The sequence below is a fragment of the Mytilus californianus genome, unplaced genomic scaffold, assembly GCF_021869535.1.
Source record: "Mytilus californianus isolate M0D057914Y unplaced genomic scaffold, xbMytCali1.0.p SCAF_5, whole genome shotgun sequence".
NCBI classification, from domain to species: Eukaryota; Metazoa; Mollusca; class Bivalvia; order Mytilida; family Mytilidae; genus Mytilus; species Mytilus californianus.
The window spans coordinates 79647117-79664017 of record NW_026262701.1 but is presented as its reverse complement, the minus strand read 5'-3'; the positions used below and the strand labels follow the sequence as shown (position 1 = coordinate 79664017).

At 31.8% G+C, this 16901-nt stretch overlaps 1 protein-coding gene across 3 annotated transcripts in view; it reads right to left on the bottom strand.

Moving 5' to 3' along the window:
- LOC127703090 (tyrosinase-like protein 1) overlaps positions 1-16901 on the bottom strand; it is a 186036-nt gene that overhangs the window by 118688 nt on the left and 50447 nt on the right. The gene's annotated exons all lie outside the window — the stretch shown is intronic.

Genomic DNA, 16901 nt, shown 5'->3' with positions numbered 1-16901 from the left:
TAAATATTTAGTTTCGAGTTAACCTGATGGAGATAAACTAGAAATATTTAGTTTTGAGTTAACCTGGTGAAGATAAATTTAGAAAAGCGCTGCGGACGCACTAGATTTATAAAGTGCTATTTCCATTTACAATCATCCGTTCAACTAATTAGAAATACATTTTACTTGCACTAACAAATAAACTGTTAATGATGTGCAAAGATAGAAAACAATAAAACTGCGACCTTTCGTGTGTTTCTGCAGCGCTTTTTCAGATTTACCTTCTTCAGAAACATGCAAACCTATAGACATCTGAAAGCCAAGGATGTAAGGAATAATTTTCAATATCAATCTATCTGTTTTAATAAGGCAGATACATGTATGCAGCAATGATGTGGTGGAAAGTCCACTGTTAACTATTACCTACAGATATGTTATCTGATACTGCAAATAAGGAGTAGACAATGTATGATATAATTAGGCGATTGTTAAGACTTCAGTACATGCATTCTTATCTACTATGATTTAATAAATGTTTTGGCTCGGTGGACACTTTTTTTTAATTTAGAAATACATAGTTACCTTTAACATATAGCCATGACATAAAAGTTTGAAAACAACTATACGCAACCATATTAGCTTGAACTTATAAAAACAGGTAAATTCTGTGACATGAGAAGAAAGCCGGCCCTTCATGTTCTCAAGTACTCCCTGTATGGATAGTTCCAATGATGTCATAGGTATTCATATCTGACCGAACTCCCAGAAATTGTAAGATATGCGAAATTTTAAAATTTGCAGTTATTGATCTGCGTTCGTATTAGTTTTATTGTTTTGTTTGAACTAAATTTTATGTTTCAAATTTTTACGGTTATTTGACTTAAGTAATCAATAAACTCTAGTAAGGATTTTGCTGTACAAAAAGTCCTGTTAGATCCCCCAATGGCACAATTTGAACTTGTTTAATCATACAAAATCAGAAATAAGATTTTCGACGATTAAGGATCACTATGTCACCAATTTCTAATTACAGGAAAGTACTTTATCTTTAGCAAAAATAACACATAATCGACGAGAAAATTGTAATCAAGGTTAAATGAAAAACAGTTGAAATATACGCTTGTTATAAAATGTCACGTATGATATATGAATCATGTATAGTTTACTTTCAGATCATGTAAATGTATTTTAAATATTGGTGCAAAAAAAAACAATTTACTGCGATTTATATATAGATTTTTGTCTTATCTAAACTAAGGATTCTAGTTAAAAAGACATGTTTTAAATTCAATTAGGTGGCGAGGGAGAATTCACATTTGATGAATTGAGAGTCTGTTTTCAGCAAACATATGATAACATAAGTACACCAAACAAGATTAAATTGTGCTCCGTATACCGTTTTACTTACAAAAATTAAAAAACAAATTATCAAAATAATAAGATAAGTATACCTGGTTAAACAAAGTTGTGCTATGTTAAGTGTTAAAAAATGATATCACTAAAAGATAAATTGATACGAACAAGATGAAATGAAATCGTGTTGATAGATATTTGGTTCAACAAATAGCCTTCGTCAGTGTCAGTCCCTTTTCAAAATGTGATAAAACCATCAGTGCTTTGTTTGTTAAAAGAGCTTACTCATATATATAGAGTGATAAAACGTATAAAAAAGAAAGTTCATATATAGACTCTTATTTACTAAATTAGATTGTAAAAAATGAATTAAATTATAATGGTTCATTATGAGTTCAGTGATCGTGTTTGCAGGGATTTTGGGAGATTAAAGGTCAAACTTGTCAAACTTGCTTTGAAACGGGTGTGAGGTTCGTTTTGGTGATAAAGATCATCTACTGTTTATACTTCATCGACTTCTTAAATATTTAGTTTCGAGTTAACCTGATGGAGATAAACTAGAAATATTTAGTTTTGAGTTAACCTGGTGAAGATAAATTTAGAAAAGCGCTGCGGACGCACTAGATTTATAAAGTGCTATTTCCATTTACAATCATCCGTTCAACTAATTAGAAATACATTTTACTTGCACTAACAAATAAACTGTTAATGATGTGCAAAGATAGAAAACAATAAAACTGCGACCTTTCGTGTGTTTCTGCAGCGCTTTTTCAGATTTACCTTCTTCAGAAACATGCAAACCTATAGACATCTGAAAGCCAAGGATGTAAGGAATAATTTTCAATATCAATCTATCTGTTTTAATAAGGCAGATACATGTATGCAGCAATGATGTGGTGGAAAGTCCACTGTTAACTATTACCTACAGATATGTTATCTGATACTGCAAATAAGGAGTAGACAATGTATGATATAATTAGGCGATTGTTAAGACTTCAGTACATGCATTCTTATCTACTATGATTTAATAAATGTTTTGGCTCGGTGGACACTTTTTTTTAATTTAGAAATACATAGTTACCTTTAACATATAGCCATGACATAAAAGTTTGAAAACAACTATACGCAACCATATTAGCTTGAACTTATAAAAACAGGTAAATTCTGTGACATGAGAAGAAAGCCGGCCCTTCATGTTCTCAAGTACTCCCTGTATGGATAGTTCCAATGATGTCATAGGTATTCATATCTGACCGAACTCCCAGAAATTGTAAGATATGCGAAATTTTAAAATTTGCAGTTATTGATCTGCGTTCGTTTTAGTTTTATTGTTTTGTTTGAACTAAATTTTATGTTTCAAATTTTTACGGTTATTTGACTTAAGTAATCAATAAACTCTAGTAAGGATTTTGCTGTACAAAAAGCCCTGTTAGATCCCCCAATGGCACAATTTGAACTTGTTTAATCATACAAAATCAGAAATAAGATTTTCGACGATTAAGGATCACTATGTCACCAATTTCTAATTACAGGAAAGTACTTTATCTTTAGCAAAAATAACACATAATCGACGAGAAAATTGTAATCAAGGTTAAATGAAAAACAGTTGAAATATACGCTTGTTATAAAATGTCACGTATGATATATGAATCATGTATAGTTTACTTTCAGACCATGTAAATGTATTTTAAATATTGGTGCAAAAAAAAACAATTTACTGCGATTTATATATAGATTTTTGTCTTATCTAAACTAAGGATTCTAGTTAAAAAGACATGTTTTAAATTCAATTAGGTGGCGAGGGAGAATTCACATTTGATGAATTGAGAGTCTGTTTTCAGCAAACATATGATAACATAAGTACACCAAACAAGATTAAATTGTGCTCCGTATACCGTTTTACTTACAAAAATTAAAAAACAAATTATCAAAATAATAAGATAAGTATACCTGGTTAAACAAAGTTGTGCTATGTTAAGTGTTAAAAAATGATATCACTAAAAGATAAATTGATACGAACAAGATGAAATGAAATCGTGTTGATAGATATTTGGTTCAACAAATAGCCTTCGTCAGTGTCAGTCCCTTTTCAAAATGTGATAAAACCATCAGTGCTTTGTTTGTTAAAAGAGCTTACTCATATATATAGAGTGATAAAACGTATAAAAAAGAAAGTTCATATATAGACTCTTATTTACTAAATTAGATTGTAAAAAATGAATTAAATTATAATGGTTCATTATGAGTTCAGTGATCGTGTTTGCAGGGATTTTGGGAGATTAAAGGTCAAACTTGTCAAACTTGCTTTGAAACGGGTGTGAGGTTCGTTTTGGTGATAAAGATCATCTACTGTTTATACTTCATCGACTTCTTAAATATTTAGTTTCGAGTTAACCTGATGGAGATAAACTAGAAATATTTAGTTTTGAGTTAACCTGGTGAAGATAAATTTAGAAAAGCGCTGCGGACGCACTAGATTTATAAAGTGCTATTTCCATTTACAATCATTCGTTCAACTAATTAGAAATACATTTTACTTGCACTAACACATAAACTGTTAATTATGTGCAAAGACAGAAAACAATAAAACTGCGACCTTTCGTGTGTTTCTGCAGCGCTTTTTCAGATTTACCTTCTTCAGAAACATGCAAACCTATAGACATCTGAAAGCCAAGGATGTAAGGAATAATTTTCAATATCAATCTATCTGTTTTAATAAGGCAGATACATGTATGCAGCAATGATGTGGTGGAAAGTCCACTGTTAACTATTACCTACAGATATGTTATCTGATACTGCAAATAAGGAGTAGACAATGTATGATATAATTAGGCGATTGTTAAGACTTCAGTACATGCATTCTTATCTACTATGATTTAATAAATGTTTTGGCTCGGTGGACACTTTTGTTTTAATTAAGAAATACATAGCACAATATTATATTTTATCTTGAACATATAGCCATGACATAAAAGTTTGAAAACAATTATACGCTAAATCATATTAACTTGAACTTACAACAACAGGTAAATTCTGTGCCATGAGAAAAAAGCCGGCCCTTGATGTTCTCGAGTACTCCCTGTATGGATAGTTGCAATGATGTCATAGGTATTCATATCTGACCGAAATCCATGAAATTTTTAGATAATCATGTGAAATTTTTAAATTTGCAGTTATTGATCCGCGTTCGTATTAGTTTTATTGTTTTGTCTGAACTGAATTTTATGATTAAACTTTTTACGGTTATTTGACTTAAGTAATCAATAAACTCTAGTAGGGATTTTGCTGTACAAATAGCCCTGTTAGATCCCCCAATGGCACAATTTGAACTTGTTGAATCATATATAGTCAGAAATAAGATTTCCAACGATTAACGATCACTATTTCACCCATTTCTAATTACAGGAAAGTACTTTATCTTTAGCAAAAATAACACATAAACGACGAGAAAATTGTTATCAAGGTTAGATGAAAACTGTTGAAATATACGCTTGTTATAAAATGTCAAGAGTGTCATTTTAGCCGTTTACGGTCAAAAGTAACCAAAAAGTCGAAAATTTGGATTAGTAGAGAAAGAAAACTAATGAATTGGGTTGTAAATTCAACATTTGTGTTTGAAAGATATACCGAATTAGACTAATCACAGGGTTTGTATTCACATGAACAACACGATTGGTATCACATGTGGAGCAGGATCTGCTAAACCATACGGAGCGCCTGAGATCACTTCTGGTTTTTGGTTTGGTTCGTATTGCTCAGTATTTAGTTTTATATGTTATGGTTTGTATACTGTTGTTTGTCTTTTGGTCGTTTTTCGTTTTTTGCCATTGCGTTGTCAGTTTGTTTTCAACTTATGTGTTTGAAAGACCCTTTGGTATCTTTCGCCTCTCTATTATATAGTAAGCATTATTTTTAATGCATATCGTGAAGATAGATGTACACGCGAGATAAAATTTTCAATTCTTTATTTTCCAGCAGTTTTGTTGTTTGCAATATTCTGTGGAAGTCTTTTGTATAAACAAGCACTGAAAGTACGTCATTCTACATCACGCATTCCTTCCGATTTTCTTGTTTCCTTGTCATCGCTTTAGAATAAGATTTTCGTAACTGTCTATTTGTGTTATACATTGATGAACATCGTAATTTGAATGCACGAATTTTATGTCTGAAACAAATACATTCCACGGTTGTTGGTATTTGCTAGCAATTTCTAGTACATAAACGCACCATGCTTCCAAAGAGTTATATAAGCTGAATGATATGATAGTGACACGCGACGGATTAAATATATAATTCCCTCTGTCAAACCTATTGGTTGAAAATTAAAAGCAAGTATTACCATTTCAGTGGATTTATCTTAGCTGTATCTGGCCAAACATTTCGGAATTTTCGGGTTTACAATACATTTCAATTTCCTTCTTTATTTGGCGTTTAAAATTTTCGATTCGAGCGTAACTGATGAGTCTCTTGCAGACAAAAAGCGCATCTGGTATAGAAAGTTATAAGACTGATATTCTTGAAACCTCTGACCACACAATGGTGTCTTTTTGGAATGTCTATAGTTTATACGATATTGATTCATTGAATGCCAAAAAAACAAATTGAATACAAGTTGATTTAGTGAATGGGTGTTGTTTTAAAACAACATTTGATTACTAGTACTAGGGAATCGAGTAAAAATTATAATGTACCTTAAAAATATCACTTTTAAGATAAAAAAAAATTGAAATAAGTTGCATTTATAACTTGAGGTTTGTAAAACTTACGGAAATTGACTAGCTGATATTATTTTTAAGATAATTGCGTGAAATGTGACTATTCATGTCACATGTTTTTTCAATTATTCTCTAAAACAATTTGTCTGAGCTAAATTCAGTTTTCTCTCAAACAAAGCCGTAATGCACTGCTCATCAATATACACACTTGTTTTTCAACGCCTAATTATAAATATCCACTCTTGTGTATGCCACGATATTCCAACAAATAGGACCCCGCATCAACGATGCGGAAGCCCTATAGTTTTCACTTTGCCCATCTGTCCGTCACCAATTTTTATAAACGCAAAACTCCAATAATATAGGTAAGAGGCCGATGAAATTTTGCTCCGTTGTAGATACTATTAAGATCTGCCATTACATTCTGGTGAAATTCGGCTCATTAATTTTTGGAAAAACATAGATTTTGTTTAAAAATCACAAATGTTATCATAAATTTTGTGAAATTTCTTCTGCGCTAGGATTACAATAATAAAAAAGTAAAATAAAAAAAACTCTAAGGAAAATTCAAAACGGAAAGTCCCTTATCAAATAGCAAAATTAAAAGCTAAAACACATCAAACGAATGGAAAACAACTGTCATATTCCTGACTTGGTACAGGCATTTCCTTATATAGAAAATGGTGGATTAAACCTGGTTTTATAGCTAGCTAAACCTCTCACTTGTATGACAAACAAATTCCATTATATTGACAACAATGTGTGAACAAAACAAACAGATAGACATAATAGGAAAAAATGTCAAAAATAGGGGTACAGCAATCAACTTTGTGTTAAAAAAGAGGGACGAAAGATACCAGAGGGACAGTCAAACTCATAGATCGAAACCAAACTGACAACGTCATGGCCAAAATAAAAAGACAAACAGACAAATAATAGTACAGATGACACAACATAGAAAACTAAAGACTAAACAACACGAACCCCACCATAATCTTAATCACTATAAAAACAAACAAATGTGTCTACAAAGAAAATCTAACTGGCATAAAGACAAAGCACATAAGCAAAAATGAAAGTAAAAAATAAAAAAAATGACGAAAGCACAATAACACAATGGCGGCATGTCTAAGTACCGGGCCACGACAAGAGGATATAACCAAAAATGGACTAAACAGTAAAGTAAATCATTTACATAGACAAATAAAAGAACTCTATAAAAAGTAATTAAGATGATAAACAACGTCAGTACCTACAATATATATAAAGGTATACTTTACTATACCAAATTAATTCCATTTGTATAATTTGCAAACTTGTTTTGGACCAAAACAAAATTGAATTCCAATCTGTCAGGAATCTTTTCAATTTGGTGCCAAAGTATATCAATTCAGGGTTCATGAAGTTTTATTTTGCAAGCTGATTATTTATTTTATCATTTTTTTTACTATGCACTGTAACTTGGTTATGCCAATCGTTTGCTTGTCATCCAATCTTGTAAATAGGAAAAGGTTGAAACTTTGCGGTGACTCTTACCTACATAGCTGGTTGAAGGTATCAGGACCATAATAAATGGTAATGGGAATTATAATAACGCACTATAACTATGCCAATGATAGTAGAGAAAGAAAACTAATGAATTTAGTTGTAAATTCAACATTTGTGTTTGAAAGATATACCGAATTAGACTTATCACCAGGTTTGTATTCACATGAACAACACGATTGGTATCACATGTGGAGCAGGATCTGCTCAACCATACGGAGCGCCTGAGATCACTTCTGGTTTTTGGTTTGGTTCGTATTGCTCAGTATTTAGTTTTATATGTTATGGTTTGTATACTGTTCTTTGTCTTTTGGTCGTTTTTCGTTTTTTGCTATTGCGTTGTCAGTTTGTTTTCAACTTATGTGTTTGAAAGACCCTTTGGTATCTTTCGCCTCTCTTTTATATAGTAAGCATTATTTTTAATGCATATCGTGAAGATAGATGTACACACGAGATAAAATTTTCAATTCTTTATTTTCCAGCAGTTTTGTTGTTTGCAATATTCTGTGGAAATCTTTTGTATAAACAAGCACTGAAAGTACGCCATTCTACATTACGCAACCTTCCGGTTTTCTTGTTTCCTTGTCATCGCTTTAGAATAAGATTTTCGTATTTGTCTATTTGACACCGTGACAATTGATAGTCTGTTAACGTCTGTTCAAAAACCTCTAGGAATTCATCATATCAGAACTAAATTATACTCCATTCCATTGTTAAAACTTTTTTTACTATTTCAAGAGGCCCAAAATACTTCTGTTACTGATTCTCGTTCTGTTTTGTATAGATTAGTTGCAATAATCATGGACATTGCTAACCATAGACTATTCAAACCCGTATCGACTACATCCAAAAATGAGGAAAAACGTAATTTGTTTAAGGTAGAATTCGCTAATAAAGGTTTAGATGCTGTAAATATTAGCAATATTTTCCATCAGAAATCTGTACAAAAAAACTATACCTGATTACTTCAAAAATAAAGCTACACCTGTTATTTCTTATACTTACACCAAGTCTATTGCATCCAAGATTTTCAACCACAAGAGAGTTTTGGAAGCCTTTAACCTCAAAGATATGAAATCCAAGCCTCCGGATTGCTCATGTGCATCGTCACAATACAAGTATAGTCCAGCTGGTCATGTTATTACTGGTGACCTTGGCATCGTTACCAATAAACAACTAAGAGGTTTGTTAGCTAAGGGACCAAAATATAGAATTCCCCAGCCCATCAACTGGAAAAAGAATTTCAAGTTACTGATGGATGCATTTGAGGACTATGCAAGAAAATGGGTAAAGCGCAAACCAGACGAACCAGAACTGGACACTTTGTCTGAATGGATCAAAGCTATTCGATCATGCATTCAGAAGCGCATTCAAAAACTACGATGCAATATGAGCACAAGAGTTACTAACCCTTTCAAAAATCAGGATGTTGTGGATGCTTTATCCTCTTTGCATGACAAATATGTCGTTGTTCCAGCAGGTAAAACCTCCAATATTATTGTCTTCATATGTAAAAACCATTATTTGCAATGTCTCACAACAGAGCTTGGAATACATAGAACTACTGGTAACCCTACATATTCTTGATCATCATTTATCAAGGACGAAATTTTACAAAATCACAAATCTGTCCTTCTTTCTTTTGGTATCAACATCAAAGAAAACGAAGAAAATTTACCATCATTATACTGGATACCAAAACTACACCAAACTCCATATAAAGAACGATACATAGCTTGGTCATCAAAATGTTCGACTAAACATCTTTCTATAGTACTGACTACTATTCTTTCTACAGTTAAAGATGGGCTTCAAAAATATTGTGATGAGATATATTCTACCTGTGGTGTTAACCAGATGTGGATTCTCAAAAATTCGAAAGATCTACTGCTTAATCTTCGATCACAATCTTTGCAATTTTGCAGCAACATAAAAACTTTTGATTTTTCTACGCTTTACACTACTATTCCCCATGCTCAGTTGAAAGATCGACTTCACCATCTCATTAAACAGAGCTTTTTCTATAAAAATGGGAATCGTAGATACAAATTTCTTGTTTTGGGTTACAATAATTCATATTTTGTGAGAAACCACACTGAATCTACCAGAAAATATACTGAAGATGATATTATCAAAATGCTAGACTTTTTGATCGACAATATATTTGTTGAGTTTGGAGGATTTATATTTCAACAGACAGTCGGTATTCCAATGGGAACTAATTGTGCACCCCTACTGGCCGATTTGTTTTTGTACTCGTATGAAGCAGAATTCATTCAGAACTTCTAAAAGACAAAAAGAAAAAGCACCTTGCGAAATTCTTTAATTTTACTTTCCGATATATTGATGATGTTCTATCATTGAATAACCCATATTTCAGCCAATATTTACATCTCATATATCCCAGTGAACTTGAAATTAAGGATACTACTGATACTAGAAGGACTGCTTCATACCTTGATCTTTTCCTCAATATTGACACAGATGGACGACTTCACACGAAAATCTATGATAAACGGGACGATTTCAACTTCCCAATTATCAATTTTCCATTTCTCAGCAGTAACATACCCTCTGCCCCTTCGTATTGTGTTTACATATCTCAATTGATATGTTATTCTCGTACTTGTTCACACTATACGGACTTCATATACAGGAGTGTGCTCCTTACGCAGAAACTGCTCCAACAAAGTTATGAGGAGGACAGATTAAAAATGACACTCCGTAAATTTTACGGACACCATCACCAATTGGTTGATACATACGATGTGTCTTTGTCAAAACTAACTAAGGATATTTTTACCACGTGTTAGATTGTGGTTTGTCATTACGTCGTCTGATCTTTTGATTACCGAACGTGACTTATTCCAGATTGTGACTGTTTTGCTGAGTGTGAAACCGCATTGCTATAAGACGTGTCACGGTACATTTCTATCCCAAATTCATGTATTTAATTTTGATGTTATATTTGTTGTTCTCATCGGATTTTGTCAAATGTCTTAACGTATTTTCTGCTATATTCGTGTGTTATGGTATAGATAATTAATCACCCCCTTCATTTATTAGATGTTAGTTTGGTTCAACGAAATTTATACGATATATTTGGTTTACGGTTTGATTCGGAGGAAACGCCGACATAGCTGGATGATACAATTAGTTATCTAATTACTACCACAATTTGATATTAATTAGTATTGTAATTTTCATTGTTATTAATAAATGTAATGGCAGTATTGCAGATCTGGTCTTGGGTCAATCCTGGTTCTATCTTATTTTTGGAAATATTTTTACAAATTCATATGTGACGTCACTTTGTGTGTTTTTTTTAGAATTTCAAATGTGACGTCACTTTGTGCGTTGAGGCGTTAGCTAACTCGGCTGTGTATTTTTATATGTTGGATTAAGTTGTTTTATGTAATGTATCCGTTTATATTCTGTAGTTAGTCCCCACTTTGGTTTTATCATGTATATCTATTATATAGTCATTTTATAAAATTTACTGTTTGCAAAATTATAAATTATTCTAAATAATAAGGATGTTCTTGTCCCAGGCAGAAAATCCTGTCCGTGTTAGGCGCAACTTTTTGGAAGTTTTGGTCCTCGGTGCTCTTCAGCTTTGTACTTGTTTTGGCTTTCAAACTTTTTTTATCTGAGCGTCACTGGTTGGTCTTGTGTGGACGAGACGCACGTCTGGCGTATTGAATTTTAAGCCTAGTACCTTCTGCTAGCTATTATTCGTGTGTTTCTTTGTCCTATATGTTCTCCCATTTATTTGTATTGTGGCCCTGTCATGTGATGTTGTCGTTTTGGTGTTGTGTTTGACGTTGCCATAAAAGCGGGAGGTTTGGCATGACACAAAACCAGGTTCAACCCACCATTTTTTTCTTAAAATGTCTTGTACCAAGTCAGTAAAATGGCCATTGTTATATTATGGTTCGTTTCTGTGTGTGTTACATTTTAATGTTGTGTTTTTGTTGTGTCGTTGTTCTCCTCTTACATTTGATGCGTTTCCGTCAGTTTTAGTTTGTAACCCGGATTTGTTTTTATCTCTATCGATTTATGAGTTTCGAACAGCGGTATACTACTGTTGCCTTTCTTTATCTATTTGTGTTATACATTGATGAACATCGTAATTTGAATGCACGAATTTTATGTGTGACACAAATACATTCCACGGTTGCTGGTATTTGCTAGCAGTTTCTAGTACATAAACGCACCATGCTTCTAAAGAGTTATATGAGCTGAATGATATGATGGTGACACGCGACGGATCAAATATATAATATCCTCTGTCAAACCTATTGGTTGAAAATTAAAAGCAAGTATTACCATTTCAATGGATTTATCTTAGCTGTATCTGGCCAAACATTTCGGAATTTTTGGGTTTACAATACATTTCAACTTCCTTCTTTATTTGGCGTTTAAAATTTTCGATTCGAGCGTAACTGATGAGTCTCTTGCAGACAAAAAGCGCATCTGGTATAGAAAGTTATAAGACTGATATTCTTGAAACCTCTGACCACACAATGGTGTCTTTTTGGAATGTCTATAGTTTATAAGATATTGATTCCTCGAATGCCAAAAAAACAAATTGAATACAAGTTAAATTAGTGAATGGGTGTTGTTTTAGAAAAACATTTGATTACTAGTATTAGGGAATTGAGTAAAAATTATAATGTACCTTAAAAATATCACTTTTGAGATAAAAAAAATTGAAATAAGTTGCATTTATAACTTGAGGTTTGTAAAATTTACGGAAATTGACTAGCTGTTATTATTTGTAAGATAACTATGTGAAATGTGACTATTCATGTCACATGTTTTTTCAATTATTCTCTAAAAAAAATTTGTCTGAGCTAAATTCAGTTTTCTCTCAAACAAAGCCGTAATGCACTGCTCATCAATATACACACTTGTTTTACAACGCCTAATTATAAATATCCACTCTTGTGTATGCCACGATATTCCAACAAATAGGGCCCCGCATCAACGATGAGTAAACCCTATAGTTTTCACTTTGCCCATCTGTCCGTCACCAATTTTTATAAACGCAAAACTCAAACAATATAGGTAAGAGGCCAATCAAATTATGCTCCGTTGTAGATACTATTAAGATCTGCCATTACATTCTGGTGAAATTCGGCTCATTAATTTTTGGAAAAACATAGATTTTGTTTAAAAATCACAAATGTTATCATAAATTTTGTGAAATTTCTTCTGCACTAGGATTACAATAATAAAAAAGTAAAATAAAAAAAACTCTAAGGAAAATTCAAAACGGAAAGTCCCTTATCAAATAGCAAAATTAAAAGCTAAAACACATCAAACGAATGGAAAACAACTGTCATATTCCTGACTTGGTACAGGCATTTCCTTATATAGAAAATGGTGGATTAAATCTGGTTTTGTAGCTAGCTAAACCTCTCACTTGTATGACAAACAAATTCCTTTATATTGACAACAATGTGTGAACAAAACAAACAGATAGACATAATAGGTAAAAATGTCAAAAATAGAGGTACAGCAATCAACTTTGTGTTATAATCTTAATCACTATAAAAACAAACAAATGAGTCTACAAAGAAAAACTAAATGGCATAAAGACAAAGCACATAAGCAAAAATGAAAGTCAAAAATAAAACAAATGACGAAAGCACAATAACACAATGGCGGCATGTCTAAGTACCGGGCCACGGCAAGAGGATATAACCAAAAATGGACTAAACAGTAAAGTAAATAATTTACATAGACAAATAAAAGAATTCTATAACAAGTAATTAAGATGATAAACAACGTCAGTACCTACAATATATATAAAGGTATACTTTACTATACCAAATTAATTCCAAATGTATAATTTGCAAACTTGTTTTGGACCAAAACAAAATTGAATTCTTATCTGTCAGGAATCTTTTCAATTTGGAGCCAAAGTATATCAATTCAAGGTTCATGAAGTTTTATTTTGCAAGCTGATTATTTATTTCATCATTTTTTTTACTATGCACTGTAACTTGGTTATGCCAATCGTTTGCTTGTCATCCAATCTTGTAAATAGGAAAAGGTTGAAACTTTGCGGTGACTCTTACCTACATAGCTGGTTGAAGGTATCAGGATCATAATAAATGGTAATGGGAATCATAATAACGCACTATAACTATGCCAATGATTTGCGGTTGCATATTTCCTATCCTTGTAGCAGCAAAAGGTGGAAAGAGAGTAGCGACACTTTCTTGTCCAGCTGGTTTAAGGTGTCAGGACCATGATAAATGGTGATGGTAATATATATTTCTTTTGAAGAAAAAGGTATTGACACACTGATTTCAAGTTATAACTATGTAGTTTATGCACAAAGTTGAAGCGGAGTAACACTTCTTGTATGCGGACCGGATTTTGAGAGCATTCTATTGTTTTGTCAATTTCGCACATACTTAATACATCTCAAAGCAAAATATGTATTTCATGAGGTACTTCATTTCATATCTTCTTGTACCATAAATTCCAAGAAGTATTGATAACCCACTAACATGCATTGCTTTGTTTGCATTAGTATACATTATTTGCTTATGTGGCTCAAACAAATATACCAGCGGGGTCCTTGTTGACATGTCAGTTTTCTAGTTACATTAAGTATTTGGTTATATAAATTAAGACTAATATATCAACCACGTTAACATAGAGCATTTGATATTGTTTGGTGCAAAAGGAATTTTTGTATTCTGGCGAAATTAATAAATTTCAAACATAAAATGTTTTAATGATATATCTTTAAAATAATAGTTGGCGCATTTAAATGAACCGCAGCCATTATAGGTATTCTTAACATGTACTTGGATAAATTGATATTTCTTATTTCAGTTATCTTTATTATGATTTCACTGATCAGTCAGCAAAAGCTATACGTTTGTTTGTTTTCATCATTCCTGCCACAAAAACAAATATATTTAAAGTTTTATATTCATTGCAAACAGAAAAATGGTAATTTTACATTGGATTTTAATTGGAAGACTTAGTTGACCCGCACATATTATAATAACTATTTGTTTGACTACACTTTTTTTATAATCAGATCCTTGGATGCCCACATATGTTTATCTGCATTTTGTCTCAATAATGTATATTTTTATTAACAGATAATTCGAAAAAAGTATGTCATAAATCAGTTAAATATCTACTGGCAGTTAGACCTCCAGCGGCGATATCGACTCAATGCTAGGAAATCAAATTAACACTTTATAACTGTGTTGGCATCGTAGCACTCTCCTGGATTTACCTTCTGAATAAACGCTCCAATGCAAGAAAAATAAACATAAGAAGGATGTATATAACCTGAACGACTAAAAAGCTCTATGACTTAAAGAACATTAAAACAGACCCAAATCCGTCTATGTCCAATTTTACTTAAGGAGGTTGGCACCGTAGTCTTTCAAAAAAAAATTGATCAACGGAGAATTTTCGAAAAAATTTTCATTCGCTTGCAGTGAATGAAGATATGTTCAGTCTTTGTTTAGTCTGTTCTGTAAATGTTATTTACATGTACAGATCAACAACATACTGAATTGTATGAAAAGCTACGAACAGAACTGAATAGACTCCAAGCAAATACTCTGAACAGTACTGAATTTACCGCAGTCAATAATTCTGAAAATTGACTTAGTGACTGAACATGACTTATTGATTTGTTCTTCAGATATTTCAGATGATGTTAAGATAAATGACAATTTCAGACTAAAATTCGTTTAATTGTAAAAATTCGTAAAAATGATAATAATCATGTGAGTACCGAAGCACTGACTTCTGAGCTCTAACTTAAAAATAATAGCAACATTCTCCGAATGTCAACTTTACTTAAGGGAGTTGGAGTATTTTGTGTTTATTTTTAATAAAATATCCAGATAGCCATCACTCTTTCTTCCTCCATTTAACAAAGTTTCCTTGGAAAAGATCAAGAGCTTAGTGTAAATCGAAATAAAATTATTGTCATGTTACATAAAATACCTTGATAATCAGATTAATAGAATAGCAAAATTCTTCAAAGGTCAACCTTTCTTGAGGAATTTGGAGTTTTCTATGTATTTTTGGGTTGACTATTTGTATTTATTATTGTTGCTTTAATTTTATAAAATGATCAAAATAACCATCATTATTTCACTCACCAATTTATAAAATCCCATTGGAAAACATCCAAAATTGGGTGAAGTTAACAATAAAATTATAATCATTTACGTAAAAGAGCTTGAATATTCAGGAAAAAAGTGAGTAAGAAGAAAAAAAAACTAAAAGCACTTTCATAGACAGCGTCAATACAAACGTTAAATAGTTTTATGATAAGTTATTAATTTTGAAAGAAGATAACAGCGTTTAAGGTGGAACGGGAGTATAAACAAAAATAATAGAATTATTATGTTGTCAAAATGAAGTATATATTGTTATATGTTCAAAAATATAATATAAGTGCAAGGTCACCGAAATTATTTTAAGCTACATGTACAGCTTGTGAAATAATGACACATTTTGTATGCATTAAACAGAGAAAATGCATCATATTGTGAATAAATGAAAAGTTCAATGATAGAATTTCGAAATAAAGAATGAAAAGATAGCTCTTTAAAAATGCTTCTAGAATATTAAACAAATCAAAGAAAAAAAGGGTCACGATACTTTTTTTTCCTGTTATAACATAGGAATAGAAAAATTTCTTGAAGTTTCTATTATAAGTTGTACAATTTTGAGTTACCTCCCTTTAGTACATGAAGTTTTTATAAATCAAAATCAAGCAACATCGATTTATTCATTTCAATACAAAATTTTATGAATTGCGCTCCTGTATTAAAATTTGCTGTCTTTATTAAAAATCTAGGCCTATTTTGTTTTGATATTTTACAATCCAAGATGTCAGAAGACACCCATACTACCTTAAATATTTGCTTATTCTGCGTTCCTTGTATAGGTTATTCGACCTATCTATATATCTTCGGATTTCCGCACTCAGTCACAACTTTTACTAATACGTGCCGTTGCATACGTGGCTTATTTACAATTTAAAAGAAACAAATTTTCAGTAATATCACGTTACATTGCATTGGTGCACAGAAAAATATAACAGTGATTTAATTAATTTTTTTTTATGTGGATTGTAATCCTATGTATATTTCTTGATAAGACTATGTACATAGTATGCAGTATTTAGAATATTTATGAAAGAGCAGATATAAATCTGCTCTTTGAAACCATCAACTGTTGTACAAAGGATTGCTGATGTAGGAAGTAGGTTCCATTGTACTATTGTATGCGGATAAAATGAGAACTTAT